Here is a 14911-nt window from a genome sequence, read left to right as displayed (position 1 = left end):
AATTCATTAATACTTAAATGTGCATTACATATTCTTCTGCTAACTATAAAGACAAACTACCAAAAAAATGGAAAGCAAAATTAAAAAGAATAATAATCAGAAAATTTGAAAAAGGACTCAAATTTTTAGTACTGATAGTTATCGGTTGTTAATAACACTATTAATAATATATAAATTACTATTAATAATTATATTTCATATTTCTCTACCTCAAAGACTATGGATAGGTTCATTAAATTAAATTATGTCATAGGAGTGACATTACATTCAGTATCTTTAATAATGAAATACAGGGCATGCCTGTGAAAAGATGGATCAGTTTGTGTACGATTCAGATCTGTGGTCAGTATGAGAAAAATCACAGAGGTATGGCTGTCCAAGAGAGGAAGATCATCTTTACTTAACTGAATCAGGAAGGTTTTACAGAAACAAAAGCTTCATACACATATTTCTTTATATTTTATAACTTCTATGACTTACAATAGCCACAGTCTCAGCAGAGAATAGTAACAAATTACTATTTCCATTTATTTTATCAATATCTTGTTATTCTTCATTGCAGATTGCTTTAAGTGTGGCAACATTGTGCTGAGTCTGAACAATGATGCATATTCCATGACAGAACATTTTTCTTTGGTTGCCCTTGTTTACTCAGCTGCTTCTCTCTCATTGAAAAGGACTGTCACTGTTCCCATTATAAAATGTAGATGCTATGATAGAAATACATGCCAGTAACTCTTCCACAAAGATTTTAAAAGATTCCATCTCTAGAGTTATTTTACATTACAAATGAAATGTTACAGATCATTAGTCTAGACTGTGAGCTAGTTGTTAGACAAAATGAATTAAAAAGCCTAGGTTTATTTCATGTAGAAAAATATAATCTGCATGTGTGCTGTAATTACTTTTTGTTAGAAATTCATGAGAACGTTTTATCTGCAGACTTACACTGCATAATTAATACTCTGTATATGATACTGTATGGACATAACTAGTAGGCCACCTAGAAGTTCTAAATTAGCTGTTGAAATATGGTGCATATATGGACAGATAAAAGAGCTCTGAAAAGAAATGAAAGCTGCTCAAACATCTGCTGTCATCAAAATCTAGCAAGTGTGAAAGTGTACAGTCTTTACAGTGAATAAGAAAAATAGAGAAATTATCTCTACACATATGAAAATGAACCTTGAATTACAAAATACAAATAACAAAATTAGATTTGATCTTAAATTCTGAATTTACAGCACTGGAAATTTTTTATATTTATATATACACACACACACTGTATGTTTGGCATTTTTTTTATTTTTAGATGCTAAGAGGGCATTTATGACTTCTAAAATTGTATACTGTACTCAAATATGTTGAATTTAGTCCTAGAAACACTTAACATACAAACAGAAATACATCTGCTCCAACTGTCATCACACACAGTTCTGGCTGTTTAGTTATTCACCTTCCTAGTACAAAAGAATGACTCCATTTTTCTCATTCATTCCTTATCCCAACTACTATACGAACAGGAAAAAAATGTAATTAGTGCAAACTGCCTCCCTGGTTAACCAACCAGGTCCAACACATCCTTTGTCTTCAAAAGTCTGCAAAAGCTAAATTCTATTTCAGGATAAGGATATCAATTCCCTTTTAAAAACAACACCACCACCACCACCAAATCAGAAGAAATAAGAAGTTCATTCTACAAAATGTTTATGTTTCCTTAGTTTAAACACTATCAAGAGTGAGTGTTCCTTTTTTCTTCCTTTTTTTTTTCTTTTGCTTTCAATAAGTTTTTGAAGTTTTCCTTATCAAAATGTTCAGACTGTGCCAGGAATATTTTCCTTTAAGGTTGAAAATTCCTGTTATACCATAACAAGGACTTGCAGAAATAACACAATTATCTTCACCTTTCTTTAAACAAAAAAAAAGTGAATCTGCTTTCTGAACATGATTTATAGAAATACGTGTATGTGTGTGTTTTCTGAATAGGACACTTATTAAGATTTTAATTTGCTGTCAAGGACAACTTAGCAGATCAAGATGAAACTATTTTATGATTCATTTACCAAGTGTGACTGAGGCAGCTGAGATTAATTTAATCTGTGGTTTTGAGCATTAGTATTCATAAGGAATCAGAAGCACAAATAAAAGCATTCAGTCTTTCTTTTTTCTGAAGGGACAAGTTTTATATTGCCTGTGTGGTGAAGATCACATTAAGTTGTAGACTTTTAAACATCTTTATGTTAAAATAGAAATACTGAACTGAAATAATAGCACCCAGAAGAATCTATTGATGATCCTCAGAGACTGGCTTGAGTGAAACATTGTCCAAAATGTATACAAGTGTCATGTTTGCACCTACAAGGTAATGTTTAACCCCAGCAGTCTCTGTCATTTCTCATTTGGCACAGTGTTTAAATACTTGAGGACTTCATAATATTGGTTTATAGCACAATGATTGGGGGAAGGGACTAGTTAACCTATTTTATAAATTTTATTTTTCATTTGTCCAGTATCCTAAAGAACACAATACCAAAACTGAGCATGTATTTTGCCATATCTAGAATGCATACAGTAATTTAAGGGCAAGACAGCATTACTGGATAAAATACATTAAGCTAAATGTTAAGTGTTCAGTGGGTCACAGAGCCAAATACCTATTCATTTTTTATTTGAATTTAAACTACCTTAAAAAGAGTGGAGAGAACATGAATGGACAGATGTTTCTGTTGATTCTGTGATTCCTACAAGAGTAACTGGAGGAAAAAATATCCTATTGTCAACAACAGAACTGGTAGAAAAAAACAGTATTTAAAAAAGGAAACTGTGCAGACTGCCTACTGAGGATTTTCTCCAAAGACCTTGGTCTCTTAGAGGTCTTCAAGTAGACTGATGCCTGTCATATATGCCTTCAGATGCAAACAGAATAGGAGATGTAACAACTTGCACTGCAGCAGAAGGAATGAACAGAATCCTCAGAAGATACAAATTTGAACAGGAAGTATATTCAAGGGCATAATGATTCAATAATTTCATATTTTATCTATGGCTTTGATTTTTTTCCAGTACCATTTTTGCCTTTCCATCCAGACAACACTCAGCAATGGCAAGTATGTTTTAAAGCTCCAGCTTACAGAATAACAGACTGACTTCAAAAAAGAGCTGGCTGGGAATAAAAATATTGAGGGCATGCTGGCCGTGTAAAGCTAATTAAGTAAAATACAGACTCTTTAACTTACATAGACATAGCCATATGACACTAATAATAGCTTGGAGATGGGAGATAGTGGAGGAGACAGTGAAGGAGTTTCTAGGCTGGAAAGTAAAATACATGTACTCATTCAAGAGAAACCCATTTAATTGCCTGGGTATATTTAAATAGCCAAGAGCGTAATTGTTGTACTTCTTCAAAAGGAGTAATAGAATGAAGTTATACAGTAATGGGTAAGCAAATTAATTCAATAAAAATGATATTTCACATCTAAATTAAGTGTGCCTAGAAGTACGCACATTACATACATTAATCCTAGCCTACACAAAAGATTCCACATCTTATAATTCACTGTACATATTTAGATGCATTTTTCTTTTCTATATTCATCCTCATATCCTATACTTTCATGTCACATCAACTAGAAATCCAGGTAAAAGATCGAATTAGGAAATATCAATTGCCTTTAAAGAAAAAGGGTTTAATTGTTCTTTCCATATTTCAATATATGGAACACTAAGGCCCATCCAGCCTGTATGCTTTCAGATTTTTTGTTTCTAACAGAAAACTTTCATAGGTCTTGCAAAAGAAAATCAGTATTGCCTTGTCACACATCAGCAGGATTCACTGGTGAAAGTTTGAAAGTTTAAACCTGTAACCTTATTAATATAATTATAGGACCTAAGGATCACCATCCAGACTGCACTGATATTAATACTGAAGATTCGTTAAAAAATAAAGAAGGGAAATAAATTCTTATCCTAATACTGATCTATTTTTTATGTTTGTTTGAGATCTTTGAACGCAAAGATATTACCCACTCACAAATACTGTAGACAGACTGCAAACTTTTGCCCTAGGTAAATCAGTCAGATATGACAATATCTCCACTATGTGGGAGGGAATAAAATCTGTCTCACAAATGTTTTCTAATATATTTCCATTAATGTGTCTATTTCTGATGAAACTAACTGAACCACAGAAAGATCTGCCAAGAGTTCTGGTTCTTGGAGTACTGCACATAAATGAGAAATTGCCACTGGAAAACCAAAAACAGATGGATGCTTTAATCTGTAGCCATTTTTCCATCATCCACATTGTAATGTGCCCCATAAATATTATTTTTGGAGAACTGAATAGTACAACTAAAAATATAGAAAGAGCAGCTGAAGTACATTAATGATATTTTATAGTCCTTGTTACAATATTTAAATATACCTCCAATATATCTGATTTTACTTTATATAAAGTCAGTTATTTTTGAGGGCTGCTCCGAAAATAATGCCTCCTGTTTTATTATGTTGGTACACAATGTCAGAGGCTGGTGTTTGCAAAATGGCAATAGGTACTGAACTTTCTGCCAATATTTCATTTCATTTTGTTGCAGTGCAACAGATGGCTACAGAGGGGTTGTCAAACAGTGAATGTGAGCACAGTGAGGAGGTGAGTGGTACATCTCAGCAGTGATGACAGCAGCAATGGCTCATCTCCGCTGATGCAGTTTTTTTGTTTGTTTGTTTTAACAAGCATGGCATGCAGTCTCTTGTTCATTGTTGTCAAAAATGAAAAGCTAATGGTGGTGACTTCATTGAAAACGTATTCTGTACTTGAGAATTTGCTCTACCAAATAGTGTTACTGTGCGCTTAGTATCTGTTGTAGTTTCCGTGGAAACCAGTAGGAGACTTTTCTTTCAGAGTAATTTGTAATTTCTGTCTGCTTTATAATTCTAACTGCTTCCCCAACCTAGTAAGTAGAAAAAGTCCCCTGAATTTCAAGTAAATTTAGATTAAAACTTATTGGAATTTTCACTGGATTTGAAAGTTTCAACATTAAATTATACTCCAGAACAATAGAATTACTAGTTCAGTGAAAAGATACTTCTGAAATACTATGCTTCCCTATGAAATTGTGGTTTGTTGAGCTTTTTTTTCCTTTTTTTTTTTCCTATATAGGCATTTATGACTAAGTGAAAGAAGGGAAGCCAAACATTTCTGGTTGGAAACATAATCCTAAGAATGTGTGTTGTCAAAAAAAAAAAAACATATATATTATTCACCTACCACAGATTATCAGCTCCTATGTTAATCTTGGCCCACAAAAAGAGGGTAAAATTAAACATTTTAATCCAATGTTTATTACTGAAATGCAATCAGAAAAACAACAGCACTATCGGTAGTTCACAGTGAGCATAATAAAAAAAAGCATAACAAAAAGAGGTAGAAGCCTATATGACAAAGAAAGACTTCATAAAGCTCCCTAAATTTTATCCAATAAAAATGAAAAGCTTAGATCACAAAAAGTGCTATTCATTTGTTTGTTTTGGATACAGTCCTAATATAGCAAAGTCCAAGATAATGGTTACCATGGAGGGAAAAAAAAAGGATGAAAATCTATGTAAATATCTTCATTCCAAAGACCTAACACAGGTCCAGAACTGCTGTGTTCTTGACTGTAGTCATTATCTTGGCTATGGGACACACTCACATTTCTGTGTGAGAAACATATCTATTTATTCTTTTATATTTTGTTGCTGTTGTTTGGTTTTTATTACTTACTAACAACAGACCTTCTAATACATGATATTAAAATAATTTATGAGAAAAGAGACAAGAATTCAAGGCTACCAAAATCAGGTAAGGTCTAAACCATTAAAATATTGACACACTTCTGCTTGACATCCTCTCTGTTGATTATTTCACTATATGCAATGGGATGATTATCTATAACTTGGAAGATGAAAGTTTATTCTTTCAAGAAAAGGAAGCTCTTCAGCTCAGAAGTACTGCTTACATGGAATGAGTTCTATCAATACCCTACTCTACCACTGAAAAAGAGATTTAATTGTCCACACACAAAATGATGACTTAGGTGTCTTGAATAGGTCACTAAATTGGTTTAAATCATATTTTGTGTTCAACTTTCCAGTATTTTGGGGAATAAGGACTTTGGAGTTTAATTAACTTTAAAATCAAGTGGAGTAATAATTATTTAAATATCATTATGGAGAGTAGCCAGTCCTCACCAGTCGATATTTGCTGGGAAATTTGCTTTATTTTTTCTTGGTATTCTGTAAAGCTCTCTAATTTTAATTCTAAATTTTCTTGTAATCCTTTATTGCATGTTATAAAGAAAATGTATCAGTTATAGTCTCTAGTTCTCATACTACTTGCCCTACTTTACAAATCCTACTTTACAATTCCTCTGTTTCCTTTTTTTTTTTTTTGTTTTTTTTTACTTACTCAACATTAATTTACCTAACTGTCATTCACAATAAGGAAATAAAATCTACAGCAAACCTGCAGCATTTAAGAGTTGGTTGCAACTTGCAGTCATTAGAAAACACTGAATATGCCACGTTCCTCTGCAAATGCCCATTTGGTACATGAATGCAGCATGTATCGTCTTCCTGTAGCTTTTCCTTCTCCAAACTCCCATATTCAAGAAAGTGAAAAAGGAAGGCCTGGGGAATTACAGGCTGGTGAGTCTTATGTCTGTGCTGGGAATGGCATCGAAACTATGTTAAGACACATGCGAAATAAGGAAGTGCTCTGAGACAGCTAGCACAGCTTCACCAAGGGCAAACAGTACCAATGTGATGGCCTTCTGTGATGGAGTGGCAGCATTGGAAGGGACAACAAAGAAAGGGCAGGAGGGGTTGGAAGTTATACAATTAAATAGAAAATGAAATAGGCTCTTCCTCTTAGTTTCTTTGAATCTGTCTCATGTTGTAATATTCTAGCTTTTATCTGAGAATTCAGACTGAGCATTTGCACTCTTTTTTTTTTTTTTAAAACAAGATTATGGATTCCAATCACATTTTTCTTTAAGCAGTTATTTGATATTTTCATCACATACCATGTAGTGGGAAATAGCCACAGTACTCTACTCTGAATCCCACACTAGACAACACGTAGTCCACCCTTGACATGCAGAATCAAGCTCTGTAACCCAAGTAAGATTGCAAAGCAAGTATGTTTATTCCAGTGGTGTGCATACACCAGCTGCAAGGGGGATAGCTCCACCAAACTTGCACACCATCAGGAAAAAATGTGCTACAGATGTAGGCTGAACTAATACATAATCAATAGTTTTCCAGGAATTCGGATACATATTTATTACATTCCCAAGAGTTCATTAGCATGCAGACTCTCCCCCCTCATGCATGCATAGTGGGTCATAAGATGAAGATTTGTAGTATTCCTCACAAAGGCTTTGTTGTCTTCCTCGCTGTAAACTTCTGACCTTTCAGGGGGGCAGCCCCCCAAAACAGTTTCTTCTTGCCCTGTGAACAAGTAATCACCTCCCTGCCAGATGTCTCCAGGCTATTCCAAAACCCTTATCTGTACGGCCTTCATCCCCCTCTATTATCCCTGACCCAGCATCTGCCATCCCTTACTTTTTTAACAAGCTCTACATTCTTGCTTCTCTAAACTATCTCTAACTACCCTTATTCTTAGTCCCTGTGAAGACCTTTTCTCACCTTCTACTTTTTTGCTACAGGGCCCTTCTCACCTTTCACCCTGACTTGACATCCAAGTGTATAAGCTATGGGTATACAGATATATAACTGACAAATATACAGAGAAGTTAGGCTGGTCTTTAGAGAGCATGTAGCTGGAAAGAAATATTTAGAAATGAATAGAAAAAACTTGCCTGTCTCCTGACTCACATGTAAATCTCCAAGCAGCGTGATCTCCAGAGAGAAATCCTTCCTTGCTGCCAGTCAGTCCTTAAATGAGGTCTAGGAGAGGTGGAACCAGGCTCCACCCCTTCCAGTCACACAGGTGAATCACCTTCACCTGTGCTCCTGCTCATTGCTTACCTCAGGTGATCAATCAGAGGTTCAGGCTATGATTCAATGGTTCCCATGCATCAGGCCACTGTGTTTGAAAATTGTCTTTTAATTTCTTTGCTCTTTTGCAGGGGACTTTCAGGAGAACTGGGAAGAAAAAGCTATTACTGCAGACCAAACTGGGCATTTGCTGAGGGAGTAGTGATGGTGTCTCCATCACTGTTTATCACAAGATAAAAAACAGCGTGTAATACAGACTGTTCCTGCCCCTTTGCCTTATGGTAGCTGTTGCTGTACTGTAATTTGCAGTGAATAAAACTTCAGTTCCTTTACAGTTGTCCATGTGAGGCAGTGAACATAATAAATAAGATTCTGTTACTTTACACCCTAGCCTTTTGCAGAAGCTCTCCTGTAAAGAATTTAAGTTAGTAAAAGATGATCCCATCTCTTCCTTTTTGTATTAATCCTAGTTGACTTCCTGTCCCTTGTGCTGACTGAGCCTCTATTTGTACTTTCAGAATTATTATAAAGTTTCCTACTAACAATTTTAACTAAAGTAATTCAGATCAATTATTTCTTCCCAATGGAATTGTCATTTCTGAGAAATAATCCAAATTAGGGATGGCTCTTTAGTGTAATCCTCCATGTTTGTGCTGTCTAATAAGTAACTCGGTGACCATGCACTTGCCCTGTCAGTAAAGTGTACCTGAGATTTCCTTAAGGAAAAATCTTTCCTGAATACTTCAGCATCTATATGTACTACTACATTTATCTGTACTGCTCCCCTGTTGAATAACCCAAAGGATACTACAGCCTGACAGAATGATGGTATGTCTACTCTGAAATGTGCAGAAATATGAGAAACTGAGAAATATGTCAGCGGAAGAGCTCTGAAAAGAGAGCTCTGTGATAAATGATTCATGATGAAGCTCACATGATGATGATGATGTGATTTTCTAAAATGAAATGACTACAGATATCCTGCAGATAGGGAAATGAACATGAAGTCCTACTTTACAAAGATGAAGAAATGCTGCCCTTACACCTACAAGGGAATAAACCAACCCATGCTAACTGAGTGTTCTCTTCAAAGTCTGAAACATTAAACACAAATGGGTTTTTTTTCTCTCTTCTTAAGACTTCGGAGAAATTCACTAGATAACATTATCTCATTCTGTGCTTTCTGTCCTGTATAGCTAGTAATCACTAAGGTATGGACAAGGAAAGAGATGTTTGTTTCCTGTTCCTTAGTGCAGTGTTTACAGCTGGAAATCATAGAACCATAGAATCATAGAATTGCTCAGATTGAAAAAGACGTTAAAGATCATGGAGTCCAACCACAACATAACCATACTGCCCTAACTAACAACCCTTCGCTGAATCACGTCCCTGAGCACCATATCCAAATGGTTTTTAAACACAGCCAGGGATGCTGACTCAACCACTTCCCTGGGGAGCCTATTCCAGTGCTTAACAACCCTTTCCCTGATATCCAACCTAAATCTCCCCTGGCACAACTTCAGGCCATTTCCCCTTGTCCTGTCACCAGTGAGAAGAAACCAACCCTGTTCTCACTGTAAGCACCTTTCAGATATTGGAAGAGAGCAATAAGGTCTCCCCTCAGCCTCCTTTTCTTCAGACTAAACAGCCCCAGTTCTTACAGTCGCTCCCCATAGGGCATATTCTCCAAGCCCTTCACCAGCTTTGTTGCCCTTTTTTTGACCTGCTCTGGGACCACAGTTTCCTTTCTGTATTGAGGTGCCCAAAACTGAACACAGTGCTCAAGGTGAGGCCTCATCAGTGCTGGGTACAGGGGCAGGATGACTTCCCTAGTCCTGCTCACCACACCATTCCTGATACAAGCCAGGATGCCATTGGCCTTCTTGACCACCTGTGCACACTGCTGGCTCATAAAAAAAAATCAAAATTGAGCTTATTTTATCAGAAAAAAATGAATGCTGTCAGGTTCTGGAAGGTTACTGCCTGGGTATTTCCGTGGAAGCCAGGCTTTATAGACTGCACTGCTTACTCACTAATACCTTGTATATGTCTTTGAACCAGGAGCAGAAAGGAGTTTCTGAATTCCAGGCTTGCTGCATGGACTACTTATAGAAGACACCTCTTTTTTCCCTAGAGCACTCATCTCAAGAAGGAAGAAAAACACTCAGAATATCCAAAATGTTCATCTTTCCCTTTACACAGATCCAAATGCAAATCAAATAATTTCTAATCACTGCAAAAATTCATTTTTTTCTGTTTTTCAAGGCATCATAGATAAGAATCTGGAGGATCCTGTGTGCTGCCATTATATATATGAACTGGTAAATCAATAACCAGAGAATGAATCTGGAGAAGGAAAAGATTAAGGCTCAGCCAAGTAATCTGAAATCAATTGATTTACAGTAGATCAAATCTGGTAACAGCTTATGTGCACATGTACTTCTTTGGATCCTGCTAGCAAAATTACATAACACTTAAAGATATGATCATGCAACAGAGGTTTAAAATGTTATCAGCAGTCATAGCAGGTGGGAAGGTAGTCTCGCACATTGTTGGCTGGTAGTAGTTGAGAAATGGTATGATTTAGGGTAACTGAAAAAAGATTGTTTTAACATCATATCTTAGTGTCAACTATTAGCGTACATAGTTTGAGTTAGAGGGACTCAGCTCTCATCCACATACAATTCAAAGCCTCTGGCCTTTCTTTATCTGCATATTAATTTACAGAGAAGTGTTTCAATAACAAATACTAGCATAATTTAATGAAATGAAAATGGGAGAAAAAAATGATGTACCTGTTATTTTTTGCCTTCTGGAAATGTATTATGTAAAAAGAAAAAGAGAAACAAAGCTAAAAAGAGAGTGTCTTCCATGTGAGTCCAGGGGAGATGTGTGCAATGTGAAAGCCAACACTAAGGGAGCATGGTGACTGACATGCTACAGAAATAACGAATTCTGTCACTTCTGTCATCATGCTAGTGCCTCATTCTCATTGTCTGCACTTGCAGGGTATGTCCCCATACTCAGCCTGCACCAGAAGAGAAGCAATGCAATTTGTGCCTGCTGCAGACAGACCAGAAATTGTGTTTACTTCTTGAAAACTCAATTATACAAAAAAATGCAATATATTAAAGATATGTTTGTTCTCATATAATTGAAAAAAAAAAAAAAAATTGATGTTATTTGAAGGGCACTAATCTACTCTTGAAAGATATTTTTTCTAGAAAATATGGTTAAATTTTCATTAATCCTTGCTGGAAATGTTATATTTCTGCTGAAACATATTTCAATTTACTTTAAATGGTCATTGAAATATGAAACAGATATGCATATATATTTAGACATAAATGCATAATTGATCTAAAGTACTTTGGAAGGAAGCATATTTAATGCACAGGATTCATGACCCAACATTATTCCCATTACAGGTAACATCAACTAAATTTTAGGTAGATAAAATGCAATTGCAATTGGATTTCATCTAGAAGGCACACATTTTGCTAAAAGTCCACCAGAGGGAGTAAAGAATTACTTTAGGAAATACAGTCTGTAAAATGCAGACCTAACTGTGAGCAAAGTCCTACATGCAGTGAGTAGCAAATGGAACAAGTGGAACTGGAAGATTGACTCCAGGGCCTGTCATTGCTACCGTGCTTAGAAACATCTTTCAGAACTCTAATAGGACTTCGGAAATCTACAGATATTAATGGTTCATTTGAATTTTCATCTCTGTTTTAATATGAGAGCAGCAGCTTACATCTGTATAAATAGAAACTCTTTACTCAAGTTCAGCATTAGCTTGAGAAAACAGATCTATCTGTGTAACAACACATTTTGTGTGCTTCTTCACTGAGAAAACATTGCTTTGCCTGCAATGACCTGAGAAAAATCGCCACAATGAAACATACAAACCACCTGCATGCTCAGAGATTTATCCTAAACTGACCATTTTCTTGGTCCATCTTTGTTACAACTAATGATAGAATTAAAATTCTATCATTATTTCTATAGAATTGTAAGAAAAAAGAATTCTAAAGAATTCTAAAGATTCTTTACTGTATGCTGCAGTAAAGATAAGACTATTTTCCTACTCTTTTTCTTTATTCAGGCTCTCTACAGTGTACAAAATGGTCAGTCAAATTCAGTTCTGTATTTTGTTTTCCTGTGAGCTCTATATGGTCAGTAGACATTCAGACTTCTCAAGTATGGTAAATAAACTGAATGTTCCTGTCTTAAAGACTTTTAGAGCAACAAGAAGCTACATCAAGCCCTGCCAAGTCATTCCCCAAAGGATCTGGTACAGGTAAGAGAAAATCCATGCAGGATGGAATTTGGATTTCTGAGCTTAAGGAATCTGCTCCCTACAGAAACTTGTGGACATAGCAGCAACAGGGTCAGTACTTTCAGTTCAGCACAGCTGAAACCTTCACACTTCTTCCCACCAGACTGAAAATTAAGCCAGGACACAAACGCCACAGAGGTCCATGTGCCATATGGGCAAGCAGTTGCTCAGCCCAGTAAATCCCTGTTGGTGGACAAGAAGTGACATACAGCTACTGGAGATAGACTGGTGTCAGAGCAGACAGAAAGAAATGAGAAAGCAACATATGGGCCATGTGTGTTGGACTGCACCAGTCCTACCGGGAATCTCTGCAAAGCTCTTGCCACAGGCTAGGCAAGGTCAGAAGCACAGCAAGGAAGCATTAATCTTGCAGTCTATAAAAGGCCATATTTTTTCTCTTTTCCTCACTCTACTTCCCACAGAAACAGCATATCTGTGAGAACAGTGACAGACTGAAAAAGGTAAGTGTAAAAAGTATCGTTTGGATAATTTTGAACTTCATTTAGTTTCTTGTTTGGTATATAAACTAATTATAACTGAAGGTTTGTTTCAGTCTTAAATGTAATTTTGTTTTTCTGTGCATTTTCTTTAGCATTAAAATAGTTATTTCTGCCTTCTCACAGCCATGTCTGAAATAAGTTTTTCCATAGCAGTGAGGAAAACTGGCTGAAGTGTTTCTGTGGTGGAACTGCTAAGTCTCAGAGGATGATAACAGCTGTTTTTTGAGCAATTGTTGCTCTTAGATCAGCACCTCTCAAGTCCTGATGACATTTCTGCAGGCTATGTAATATTTTTTTTGCTGACTGAGTCTGGGAGACCAGCTGTGAACGTGTGAGAGAAAGCAATGCTATTGTGTTTCCACTTCCTCCTCATCAACAAGCAAGGGTTGTGTCAGACCCCACTGGTATGCTGCTGTCTGGGAAGGAAATCAAATTTTCAGCACCAGTGTTTCCTAAGGTGATTATGCAAAGCTTGGCTAAGACTACTCAGGAAAGGGGGAAAAACACCCTATGACTGCATAGAAGTAGCAGATGATTATCATTAATTGAATGCATGTATTTGGCAACAAGGGAAGAAAGTACATACTGTGCTATAACATACCAGATGGCTTCCCAGAGAGACTCCTCTGCACATGCTAATACGTTGGGAACATCACCAGACTAAGCAAACACACAGATATTTTCTTGAGGCTTAATGAAAGATGAATATACTCATAAAATACTTCCCTGCTCTCAGAACTTGTCTTAAAATCTGATATGTAAATCAGATACTTTTTCAGCATATTTGGATGATAAAGGCGTTGGATATCTAGTACCCAGAGTAATAAGGGTACGTGCCAGAGTGACGGTGAGAAATGACTGAAAAGAAAAAGGTAAATTGCATTGGTGAGTGCTTGTGAAATGTGACCAAACCTGTATAAAGAGCGTTACATAACCAGCAAATTTGTTGAGCATATTTTATTGCTGTTGTTTTTTTCCAAGATGAAAAATATGGGCCTATCATAACAGAAAGGTGAACTGGATTAGTGTTCTCCAACAGAAAACTTCTTCCTTTGGGAAACATAAAACAGTTCCCAGGGCAACAAAGAAGCAGACAGATGTACTTGCAGATGAAAACAATCTGTAAATTTCTATTTAGCTTACAAAGCAGATGAGTATTTCAGTGCATGCTTGAGAAGGTTTATTTTTAAGATGGTCTTTTGGCTTACATGTGAGGAGCATTGCGACTAGCTCAAAATGTCCATCATAGGGGAGACCAGTGGAAAAAAAAACCTGCTGTGGTTGTCTATGGAATTTCATGGGAGAAGTCTTCAACCTATTAGAGGAAAAGTTTCTCAGAGCAGACCTAATTTCATACAAGTCTAGCTTGATAAAGTGTGAGGACAGACATATGTCTTTTACATTTTTTTTTCTCATAATATTTTTCTTTATCCTGATTGCTTTAATTGGCAGAGGGGAAACAATCAAGACTGGGTGTTTTTAATTTCTAAGTGCAAACATTCCTGCTGTTCCTCAGGCATCTATGTTCACACTACTGCTAATGCTTCGGGCCTTACTCCTGTGTGGCTTGCTGTGTATTTATGGGGAAGAGACTGGCCTCCAAAGCCCATTCGCTTTATTCCTCGTGCCTGAGAAACACACCATACCTCTTAAGTACTGGAAATTGTTTACAGAAGAGAGGAGAGCAGTCCATGGAACAGTCTGAAGAGGTTTTACATTAGCTATTTAAAATATAATTATATATAAAATATGCTGGGTGGTATCTCCAGATGTAATTTTATACTGTTTTCCCTCTTTTTGATTATACATAGAATATAGACTTTAGAATTATATATTTATATTCACTTAAAGATGACGTTGGAAATTTAGGATCTCCTTTCCTGAATCCAAGATCAATAGAATTTGTGAAAGGTCATTTTCTTACAGATGAGAAAGAATGAGTTAAATTCTTTATATGGTCAGTTACAAAGAATTGTATTTGAAAAATTCATAGAAATTACAGGGAGATCTCAGGCTTACCATGTAGGAAAGTTGGTTAGAGGAAATAGAGACAGGAAAAGGGGAAATG

Source organism: Phasianus colchicus, chromosome 6 (genome assembly GCF_987193195.1).
Source record: "Phasianus colchicus chromosome 6, bPhaCol1.hap1.1, whole genome shotgun sequence".
In the NCBI taxonomy this organism is placed as follows: Eukaryota; Metazoa; Chordata; class Aves; order Galliformes; family Phasianidae; genus Phasianus; species Phasianus colchicus.
The sequence above is the reverse complement of the archived record's forward strand: the minus strand, read 5'-3'. Positions refer to the sequence as shown.